The following is a 10,805-nucleotide window of genomic DNA, read 5'->3' as shown; positions in this document are numbered from 1 at the left end:
CGTGATTCTATAGCAGAGAGGAGTAGGTTCAGCGCGTGAGGAGTCGCAGCCCCGAGTTCTGTAGAACAAAGAAGCTATAGCGGAACGGATCTCGATCTATCTGCGCATTTTAATCCACAGCGGTGGGGGGCGGGCCTGGAGGCAGGTGGACCTGGGTTGGTGAGCATGTGGGCATTGTGACGTCAGCAGCTGATGAGTGCCGTTTATATTTTAAAAATTAAGTTTTGTGATCAATTTTATTCAAAATCTGGGGAAATAATTGACCATGGAGTGGATTTCTGAACTCATAAGTTAAATCCCCACCAAAATTGACACGTTTCACATGCAAAATAACCCACACACATCCACACACACACACATCCACATACACACACACACAGTTTTAATAGATATATGATATGATATGATGTATATGATATGGTAGATAGATAGATGGAATAGGAAAGACAGGATAAAAGATCTGGGATATGATGATGACACGAGTGGTTAAATGGCGAAAGGGATGTTGATGCATGTTTCAACTGGCATGGTCCACAACCCGTCTATTAGCAATACATAGAATTCTCAAAGCTTAACTACCCTCCAACCTCTTTTATCTTTGTCTCACTCTGTCAAATATTCCCCTTCACCTCTTCCACCACAATCTGCAACATTAAATTCTCGTATCCCTTTCTCAGATCTGACATACCATTGAACCGAAACATTAACTGTTTCTCCTTCCATAATTGACCTGTCAGTGTTACTAATATGTTTACTTTTATTTCAGATTTCCAGCTTCTTCAGTTTTTATTTTCATTCCATTTAACTTTCTAATTGCTTGATGACCTGACATGTTTAGTGTGTCTTGTATAAGATATTTAAGATTGCTCAAAATAGATGTATTAGTTTCTCACAATTTAAATATCCTGCATCATTATTCTTTCTCCCAAAGTGAGTAACTTCACATTTCCCTATATGTTGTCCATCTGCATTTTTTTACCCATTTACTTTGTCAGCCAATATCTCCATATATTGTCTTCATAATTTCCCATCTATCTTTGCACAATCAACTTTGATATAATACACATGCACATTTCACCTGTCAGTATTATTAATGGTAAATGGCGGAGAGCCCAGCTCTGATTCCTGTGGTACCCTTGCCAACTTTGCTATTTTAATCTATGTTGTGCTAATGTATCAATATCATGAGCACTATCCTGTGGAGTGCTTTAATTTGCATCTTATCAGTTGCATCCCAAAAATTAATCTTCCCTCCCCTCCTCTCTCCCCCTCCCCTCCCTCTCCCCCCTCCTCTCCCCTATCCCCCTCCTCCCCCCCCCTCCCCCCCCCTTCCCCCTTTCCCCCCCCCCTCCTCTCTCTCCCCCCTTCTTTTCCCCCCCTCCTCTCTCCCCCCCCCCTCCTCCTCTCCCCTATCCCCTCCTCTCACCATCCTCCCCTCCCTCTCCCCCCCATTCCTCTCTCCCCCCCCCTCCCCCCCCTCTCCCCCCCCCCCCACCCCCCCCCCCCCCCCCCTCCCCCCCTCCCCCTCCCCCCCCTCCCTTCCTCCCCCCCCCTCTCTCTCCGCCCTCTTCCTCTCACCCCCCCTTTCTCTCCCCCCTCTCTCTCCCCCCCCCCCCTTTCTCCCCCCCCCCCCCTTCCCCCTTCCCCCCCCCTCCCCCCCCCCCCCCCCCCCCCCCCCTCCTTCTCTCTCCCCCCCCCCCCCCCCCCCTTTCTCCCCCTCCACCCCCCCCCCCCCCCCCCCCCCCCCCCCCTCCCCCCCTCCCCCCCCTTCTCTCCCCCCCCTTTCTCTCCCCCTTTCCCCCCCCCCCTTTCTCTCCCCCCCCCCCCCTTTCTCTCCCCCCCCCCCCTTTCTCTCCCCCCCCCCCTTTCTCTCTCTCCCCCCCCCCCCCCTTCTCTCTCCCCCACCTTCTCCCCCTCCCCACCCCACACCGAATGCAACCACGAATGGGGTGGTTTTATTCGGTGGACAGGCGATGTCAAGCGCCAGATGACGTTGTCCTCCGCCGACCTCCCGGTCTCTGCTCGAGCGGGACGGCAGCCCCGCGCAAACAACCAGCCGCCAACCGAGAGGAGCGGCCTTCCCCGCGGCCAAGAACCAGCGGCGCGCTGAAGCTTTGAGGTAAACTAGGGGTTCGCAGGAGCTTTTCAATTTTACATTTTCAGATGACAAATCAACTGTTCCAAACCGGAGTGATTCATTAAAGGAGGTCAAGTTGAATGGAAGCCCCTCTCTGTAGGAATTTGCATGGTGGATTCTGATGAAAGTTCACAGACTATGGCGAAACACTTTTCAATGAAAAACTGTACGGCCAGCTTCCCTTGCGCCATGTATTCTTGAGTCATAAAAGCAGAATTAGGCAATTCGGCCCATCGAGTCTACTCCACTATTAGAGTTATTTTAGGTACATTCATTGCAGTCAGCTAACAGTTAACGTTAGTCTGTTAATTCCGTTTCATTCTCTGCAGATGCTGCCTGACCTTTTGGGTTTTTGTACCATTTTTAATTTGATGTTATGTTGCCAGTGTCATTAGTTTGTTTCTGAGATCCATTAGCTGTTTAATGTTTTTTTTTCTAGTAACTTTGTTATTTACGTTGTCAGTGTCTACCCTGGGCCATCAAGACATGGCGCCAAACCACAGAAGAGTACTAAATCAGCTATCCTGGCCGTTTTTGTGGAACCCTTAAGTTCAGGGTTTCAGGATATAGGGGGGTTGCACGTAAGGTCATCAGGTCAAAGGGCGTAACACACGGAGCAGTTCAATCCTTCTGAAGGACATGGCAGCCTCCGTCATGCACTGTTAACACAAAATGAGTACTTTCTTACCTGTTTAAAAACTGCCGAAATGGTCGATTTTTGCGCTGTAAATAATTGTGGAGGGTGACTGAGCGATGTGATGTATGTAATATAATTAGCATATGTTATGTCTTGTGCGAGGGGCCACATGCGCTGGGGGAGACTCAAGGTGGTGTTCTGGAATAAAGAAGCTTGTTAGTTTACTCCTGTATCTGAGTGCTCTTTTAAGTCAGTTCCAAGCACCCAAATACACAACAATTGGCGACGAAGATAAGATAGAGTTTGTGAACTCATCCTTTAAATACAGTGTAGGACTGTTTTGCAACACGCAGGATTGTTTAACAGTTTAAACAGTAGATACGGAGTTGTGTCGCAATTGTTTGCGAGCTGGACATGAGAGGCCTGCAGATCCTTCTGTAGTTTAAAACATCAGCTGTACAAGTCGGCGAGTTTGTCAGGGTATCTCTATGTTGTGTCTACGTCGTAAGATGTCGTCCTTCAGATTGTTACACATTTTAGACCGAGTTTATTTTGTCGCCAAATTTGCCAGATTTGGCGCCAAATGGATTTGAATTGGTGTCAAAGAAAAGAAAGGTCGGTACAGGAAGAAAGGAAAACAAGTGGGGCAGTAAGTAAGTGTCACCGAAGAACGCAACCAAAAACTGGAAGCCTAACCAACAGGACAGCAACGGTGTCAACTTACCTGGAACGTTTTCCAGGGCCGTGCAGCCACGGCAAAGGGGCAGAAGAGGTCCAGCAGCCGCCACCGACTTCAGGTGAGTTCCATGGCCGTGTACCGTGTAGGGCACAGACGGGTCCAGTGACCGTCACCGACTTTGGACGTTTTCCAGGGTTGTGTAGTCCACAGCCAGGCCCAGGAGCCGCCACCGACATCGAGTGAGGGCCTAGTACCGGGTAAGCCACGGACAGGTCCAGAAAAGTCACAGACGAAACGGAGTCAGCCCGGCCGGGAGAACAGTCAGCCCAGTCGAGGGAGAAAGCTGGCCGCGTGAGAAGCAGACGATTCGTGAGAGAAGCCCTGGTTGCAAGAGAAGCCCTGGTTGCTAGAGCAGAGAAAGCCTGGTCGCAGGAGACGACTGTGAGCAGAGAAAGCCTGGTCGGGAGCAGAGTCAGCCCGACCGTGAGCAGAAAAGAGAGCCCGGTCGCAAGAGACGGCCGTGAGCAGAGAAAGCCCAGTCGCAGGAGATGACTGCGAGCAGAGAAAGCCCGGTCGGGAGCAGAGTCAGCCCGACCGTGAGCAGAAAAGAGAGCCCGGTCGCAAGAGACGGCCGTGAGCAGAGAAAGCCCAGTCGCAGGAGATGACCGCGAGCAGAGAAAGCCCGGTCGGGAGCAGAGTCAGCCCGACCGTAAGCAGAAAAGAGGGTCCGGCCGCGCAAGAGGTCCAGCCGAGGGAGAAAGCCCGGACTTGAGGGGAGGGGGAAAGCCCGGACTTGAGAGGAAGTCCAGCCCCGAGCGAAGAGTGGGTCCTCGCGAGAGAGGCAGGACACAGCACTCGAGCATTTCAGCCCGGTCGGGGGAGAAAGCGGGGAAAGCACGGTCGCACGAGACGGCCGAGAATGGAGAAAGCCCGGTCACAAGAGAAAGCCGGCCGAGAGAGAAGCGGGTCCGCTTGAGAGACGCGGGACACAGAGCTTAGCCAGCCCCCGAAAGCGGGACACAGCTTGGAACAGCGGGGACTAGCAGCAGTAACTAGCAGCGACTCACCTTCCGCAGGGTGTCCACGAGAGCCAGCGACGAGCCGAGCAGTGGGTCCAGTAGCAGCTGGGAGGGCTGTGGAGACTGCGGGCAGGCAAGTCGGCGGAGCAGCGGGAGTCAGCGGAGGTCTGGAGTGGCCAGCGGTGTTTAAAAGTAACGGTGAACCCGGGGGAGCCAGCGAAAGCAGCAGCGGAGGTCTGGTGAGGCCAGCAGCAACGGTAGGGACAGCTCGAGAGGTCGAGGATGCACCAAAGTCCACAGCCAACAAGCTGGACCGGTGGAATCCTTCAAAGTAAAAGCTGGACCGGTGAAATCCTTCACAATAAAGGCCCTGTTGAATGTTGTGCATTATTCACTATTCCTTCACAGTAAAAGCGGGATTGTTTGGATGTAATGCATTGGTCACTGTTATTAATAGTAAATCTGTGTGCATAGAAGGAATATGGTTTAAAATGTTCTAGTTGGCTATTAACATGAAATGTTGGTTAATAGTATAAATCTATTATTATAAGAATTAGTAACAGTCAGTGGGCTGGATCACTTCTTAGTGTGTAAAAGGATTAAGTCCAGTGCAGAAAACACAGTGAGAGAACAGAAGATAGTGCACCTGAATAGCAACAGGGTAGCATGGCTTTTCAAATTGTAGGAAAGGTGCCCCAGTTAAATTCTGGGTGTAATTTTGAGATATGGACCGAAGTCTTGGAGGCTTGCTTCATTTCCAATGATATCACTGCAGAGGAGAAGAAGAGAGCATGGTTCATATTAGGCTTAGGAAGCGAGCGTTATCAGACCTTAAGTATGTTACTGCAGCCAGCAAAGCCCACAGACAAAATGTACGAGGAGTGTAAGGAGGCATTAATGGCTCATGTCTCGCCAAAACCTCCAAGGGCATCCAGAGGCAAGGAGCCTGAACTAAAGAGGGCGGGAAGTCCCTCAAGTCAAGTCAAGTTTATTCGTCACATACACATACGAGATGTGCAGTGAAATGAGAGTGGCAATGCTTGCGGACTTTGTGCAAAAAGACAAACAAACAAACAACCAAACAAACTATAAACCCAATCATAAACACACACATATTCTTTTACATATTAAATATTGGAAGGAAAAACGTTCAGTTAAGTTAGTCCCTGGTGAGATAGGAGTTTGCAGTCCATATGGGAAGAAACTCCTTCCCAACCTCTCCGTTCTCACAGCATGGCAACGGAGGCGTTTGCCTAACCATAGCAGCTGGAACAGTCCGTTGCATGGGTGGAAGGGGTCTCCCATGATTTTATTGGCTCTGGAGTTGTACCTTCTGATGTATAGTTCCTGCAGGGGGGCGAGTGAAGTTCCCATAGTGCGTTCGGCCGAACGCACTACTCTGCAGAGCCTTCTTGTCCTGGGCAGAGCAATTCCCAAACCAGATGGTAATATTTCCGGACAAGATGCTTTCCACAGCCGCTGAGTAGAAGCACTGGAGGATCCTCGGAGACACTCTGAATTTCCTCAATTGCCTGAGGTGGTAAAGGCGCTGCCTTGCCTTACTCACGAGTGCTGCGGCGTGTGATGTCCATGTCATATCCTCAGAGATGTGGACTCCCAGATATTTAAAACGGCTCACCCTATCCACAGTATCCCCATTTATCCTCAATGGTGTGTACGTCCTCGGATGATGTGCCCTCCTAAAGTCCACGATCAGCTCCTTCGTTTTTTTGATGTTCAAGAGGAGGCTGTTGTCCTGGCACCAGAGTGCTAGATCAGCCACCTCCTCCCGGTAGACCTTCTCATCGTTGTCTGAGATCAGGCCCACCACCACAGTGTCATCAGCAAACTTAATTATTGAGTTGGAGCTGAACCTAGCCACAAAGTCATGTGTGTACAGGGAGTACAATAGGGGGCTGAGGACGCAACCCTGGGGTGATCCTGTGCTGAGGGTGAGGGACTTTGATGTGTTCCCTCCCATCTTGACTACCTGGGTCCTGGCGGTGAGAAAGTCCAGGGCCCAGGCACACAGGGGGATGTTGAGCCCTAATTCCAGTAGCTTCCCGGCCAGCCTGGTGGGGACTATCTTGTTGAAGGCTGAACTGAAGTCTATGAACAGCATCCTCACGTAGCCCCCCTTCTGGCTGTCAAGATGAGAGAGAGCGGTGTGCAAAGCCTGGGAGACCGCATCGTCCGTGGATCTGTTCGGACGGTATGCGAACTGCAACGGGTCCAAACGGGAGGTGCAAAGTGACGAAAGGCAGGAGCAAAGGGAGAAAAGTCAAGTGCCAAGTGACGAAGGTCAAGTGCAAAAGGCCAAAGTTCAAAGGCAAAGGGACATAAGTCAAATGCAAAGGAACATTGCCATCCAGTGGGCAGCCTTAACTATTCAAGCTGCATTCAGGGATATGAAGGTACGGAGAGAGATCCAGAACAAATGGCAGCAACGGTAATACAAGCCGCATTTAGAAGGCACAGAGTATACCATCCATACAGGGCAATGAAATTAGCAGCTATAATAGTACAAACCCATTATAGGGCACATCTTCAAATGGAAAGTGATCGCAAGACTTACATGAAGGAACGCAGAAGCGTTGTACTGCGTCAGACTGCCTACCGAGGAATGCTTGTTCGAAAGCAATTGTGGTGCATGCACAAATCTGCCAAGGTCATACAGACTTATCATCAGATGCATAAACAGCGTCAGTATTTCAAGAAACTACGCTGGTCTGCCATTGCTGTACAGCAACGATACAGAGCTTGCCAGATAAGAGATGTCCAAGTGAGACATTATAATAGTTTGAGAAAAGCAGTGGTTTGTATTCAGGCCTTCTACCGCAGGATTAAAGCCAGAGAATTGGTTAAGAAAATCAAGGCAGCACGCCATATTAAGTCATTCTTAATGATGTACATTACAAGAAAACATTTCTTGATACAAAAGGCAGCTCTGCAAGCTGCATACCGTGGTTACCAATCAAGGGTACGCTACAGAGCTATGTGACAAGCAATCATTTAGATCCAGAGATGGTACAAAGCATACAAAATAGGGCATTCCCAGTTTGTGCAATATCAGTCAATGAGGTATGCAAACATTACCATTCAGGCTGCCTACAAGAGTATAGAGGTTAGGCAGTGGGTTAAGCAAAAGAGGGCTACTATAAAAGTGCAGTCAGTACTCCGTATGAGTTGGTATAGGAAAGACCTAAGGAGACAAATGGATGCACAACAGAAAAGGCTTAAACGATACAAAAGGCTTAAACGATATAGGAAAGACTTTCTCAAACTGATTTATACAGCAGTTGTAGTGCAGTCTCACTACTGTGCTTATGTAGTAAGAAAACTATACAGAGCGCAAATCAAAGCCACTGTTGTATTGCAAAGACAATATAGATGCTACTTCTTAATGAATAACCAGGAAGGTTATTTAAGAAGACAAATAGATGAACAACAGAAATGGCTTAAACGATACAAAGAACGGTTAAATAAATGTGTGATGATGAGCAAAAAGCTGTTTGTCAGAGAGGCTTGTCGGCCGAGACAAAAGTATGCAGGACCGATTGCAATTAGGACACTTCACTATAGTCCATCATGGAGCTTCCTTCACTGAGCAATGGACAAATGGTTATGCATTGCAGAATCTCATTAAACAAAAGCAGATAAATACTCAGCGCCAGGAAATTGAGCAACAGAGGAAGCTGCTAGAAAACGAATACCTGCAGTCATGTGTCAGATCCCACCTACAAATAAGAAACAGACACAGAGGAAAACAGAGCAAATGGAGCAGAGAAGAAAATGATAACACATAAAGCAAGGGGTAATGTATGTGGTTTATGGAAGATGAGTGGAATGAAAAATTATAAGTGCTAAGTTTAGATACGATTATTACAGTTATGAGGATGTAATGTAAGATGACTGTAATAATATAATTTTACAACAGTGTGTTAATCAATTATATTTAATGTAATAGAAATGGTGTTATTCGCGTCCAAGTTAAAGGGGGAGCAGTGTAATGTATATAATGTAAGTGGTGTTACCTGCCTCCAAGTTAAAGGGGGAGCAGTGTGATGTATGTAATATAATTAGCATATGTTATGTCCTGTGTGAGGAGACGCATGCGCTGGGGGAGACTCAAGGTGGCCCCTGGAATAAAGAAGCTTGTTAGTTTACTCCTGTATCTGAATGTTCTTTTAAGTCAGTTCCAAGCACCCAAATACACAACAAGCGCTCTGAACCAAATGCTGTAGTATCTTTGTTCTGAACCCGATCACCACGTGTAAGCGGCCGAAGGAGCACATCCCTCGGAACAGCCCCCACTCTCCCCCCGCGTCTCCCCCTGTGCAGCCGCACTGTCACAGGCTGTGGGTCGGCACACAGGGACGAAAACCCGGCAACGTCCCCGAGTTGGGGACAATCTGGTTGGTCCCTCTGCCCACCCAGAGTCACTGACTGTGCTGCACCGGCACCCCCCCCCCCCCCCCCCCCCCCAGCCTGTGCCATCTACTCTGCTGTCGTGTTCTGGGGCAGCAGGGCGAAGGCTGCGGACGCCAATAGGATTAACAAACTCATCAAGAAGGCTGGCTCCATCCTGGGGGCGGAGTTGTATTCATGGGAGGTGGTCTCAAACTGCGGAGCATCTTTTATACAATACAGCTCAACCCCTCCATGACACACTGGTCAACCCGAGGGGTACCTTCAGCAACAGACTGGTTCCACCAAGATGCAGTGAGGTTGGCGACAGGAGATCCTTCTTCCCTGTGGCTACCAAACTGTACAATTCCTCCCCCTTCTATCGTGGGGTCGACTGACTACCCCCTGCCAATCTTTGCACATCCTCAAATGTTTCCACTCGTCATTTTAATTTCATGTATTTTGTGTTTTATGACTTTTAGGGATGTAGGATGAAACTCACATAGTCATGGGGGAATTTGTAAACTCCTCATAGATAGTAGCTAAAGTCAGGATTATACCCAGATATCTGTACTAACTGTACCACTATGAACCTATCCTGAAATAAATCTTCAACAATCTGAATCCCCATGAACTGCAATCAATCTGTCCTTTATTGTCCTCTATGACGATAGTGATACATGCTGGGCTTCTTTCATTCTCAGAAGATAACACCAGTAGAAATGGCAGGCAAATCTGTTAATCAGGAGTCCGTATTAGAAATCTAACCAACAATACTTCCCTGCGAGAAATAAGTTGCAATAACACAGGTTATTTTAATCTCTTGACCTCGTTAGAATGAATGAGCAATGATTTGCTTTTATAGTGCCTTTCAAGGATAGCACCAGAAGTTTTAAAAACACAACAGTGGAACAGTTAAAGACTGGTTGATTGAACGATCTAGTAATTCTGTGAAATGAAATTGAATGTGCATCGATATTCTGTCAGATATTGGAGCATCAAGGAAATGATGAAATATGTGGTGCTGATATTTTAACCTTGTCAAGGATCTGGAAAATGTGCTTACTATGGCACAAAAGTATTCCATTAGATCCATCCTGTCTTCCAGCAGAGCAATCCCTTCGGTCCTACTTTCTTTATCACTCTGCAACTTATCCTCTTTCATATGCTCATCAATTACCCTTTGAAACGTTTGCCACCCCCATATTTTCACAAGGTTCATCCCGGGATGGAGGGACTGTCACATGTTGATAGAATGGTGCAGCTGGGCTTGTATATTCTAGAATTTAGAATTGAAAGGGGATCTTATTGAAAGATGTAAGATTATTAAGGGATTGGACACGCTAGAGGCAGGATACATGTTCCCAATGTAGGGGGAATCCAGAACCAGGGGCCACAGTTTAAAAATAAGGGGTAGGTCATTTAGAACGGATTGAGGAAAAACTTTTTAACCCAGAGAGTTGTGAATCTGTGGAATTCTCTGCCTCAGGCAGTGGAGGCCAATTCTCTGGAAGCTTTCAATAGAGATTTAGATAGAGCTCTTAAATATAGCAGTCAGTGGATATGGTGAGACGGCAGGAATAGGGTACTGATTTTGAATGATCAGCCATGATCACAGTGAATGGTGTCGAAGGGCTCGAAGGGCTGAATGGCCTGCACCTATTGTCTATTAAGCAACTTTTTGTGCATCTGGGAGATACCTTGGCAAAACCCACGTAGTCTCAAGGAGAATAAGCAGAATCCACATTGACAGCACCTGAGCTTCAGTGTATATTTTTAAGGTAGAGATGGGTAGATTCTTGATTAGTACAGGTGTCAGAGGTTATGGGGAAAAGGCAGGAGAATGGGGTTAGGAGGGAGAGATAGATCAGCCATGATTGAATGGTGGCGTAGACTTGATGGGCCAAGTAGACTAATTCTACTCCT

General features: G+C 48.0%; 1 protein-coding gene across 2 annotated transcripts in view; it reads left to right on the top strand.

The window, feature by feature from the left end:
• Positions 1 to 1,897: 1,897 nt before the first annotated feature.
• Positions 1,898 to 10,805, top strand: part of LOC129702804 (coiled-coil domain-containing protein 122-like) — a 42,693-nt gene continuing 33,785 nt past the window's right edge. For both annotated transcript variants that reach the window (XM_055644790.1, XM_055644791.1), the window contains exon 1: positions 1,898 to 2,119. The gene's annotated coding sequence lies outside the window, so the exon portion shown is untranslated. The remainder of the gene's footprint in view (positions 2,120 to 10,805) is intronic.

This window comes from Leucoraja erinacea, chromosome 13, assembly GCF_028641065.1.
Source record: "Leucoraja erinacea ecotype New England chromosome 13, Leri_hhj_1, whole genome shotgun sequence".
Taxonomy (NCBI): domain Eukaryota; kingdom Metazoa; phylum Chordata; class Chondrichthyes; order Rajiformes; family Rajidae; genus Leucoraja; species Leucoraja erinaceus.
This window is presented reverse-complemented; position numbering and strand designations above follow the sequence as displayed.